This window comes from Chiloscyllium plagiosum, unplaced genomic scaffold, assembly GCF_004010195.1.
Source record: "Chiloscyllium plagiosum isolate BGI_BamShark_2017 unplaced genomic scaffold, ASM401019v2 scaf_72491, whole genome shotgun sequence".
NCBI lineage: Eukaryota > Metazoa > Chordata > Chondrichthyes > Orectolobiformes > Hemiscylliidae > Chiloscyllium > Chiloscyllium plagiosum.
In genome coordinates this window covers 302-1,103 of record NW_025127061.1, presented here as the reverse complement: position 1 = coordinate 1,103, position 802 = coordinate 302, and the positions used below count along the sequence as shown (strand labels likewise).

Genomic DNA, 802 nt, shown 5'->3' with positions numbered 1-802 from the left:
ATCTTACCTCGATACATCGTAATTTCCCTTCCAACAGATGAAACTCTTGCTCCGTGGAGTACACCTACCCCTTTCAATCACGAAAGTAAACCTGAGAGAATTGTGATCGCTGTCTCCAAAGTGCCGACCTACTTCCGAATCTAAAACCTGGCCAGGCTCGTTTCCCAAGTCGAATCAAATTACTGGCCTGGTTTGCAAAATAGGTGTTCTGAACTTTGAGCGAAAACGGTTCCAGCAGGAAAGCATTCATAACGTAGCAAGCAGGATTCGAACCTACGTGGGGAAACCCCAATGGATTTCTAATCCATCGCCTTAACCACTCGGCCATGACTACAGACAGCGCAGCATGGTTGAGCAATGACCAAATCAGCCGTGATCTCATTGAAAGCTCTTGCTGACTTGAGCTAAATGCTTCCATCTCGTTTCATACCTTTGCTGTCATTTGGAAGGTGCGAGACACCAATGTAAAAGAAGGAAAGCACAAAGGTAGGAAAAGATATTTGCAGTCAAACTGAGTCAAAATTATTTATTGAAAGGAAAATCACACTTGGCAATTTGCTAGATCTGTTTGCGAACATGACCAGCAGAGGTAAGCAAGGGAGCTATTGATCTGAGTATTCTTGGACCTGAAGCAAACAAAGGTTAGTGACATATTCATTTCTTTTTCCGGCGAACGAAATGTTCTTTCCTGATGGTTACAATGAAAGAGACGGTTCCCAATAAAAGACAAAGATTCAGTCACATCTAGATATATTTCAATGTGACATGATTCATTTTCCGTCCCAAATTACCCCAGAGATGG

General features: G+C 42.6%; 1 non-coding gene across 1 annotated transcript; it reads right to left on the bottom strand.

Annotated features, from left to right (window-relative positions):
* Positions 1-252: 252 nt before the first annotated feature.
* trnas-aga lies at positions 253-334 on the bottom strand. The gene has a single exon. It is a non-coding gene; the product is annotated as a tRNA-Ser (tRNA).
* Between the last annotated feature and the right edge of the window lie 468 nt (positions 335-802).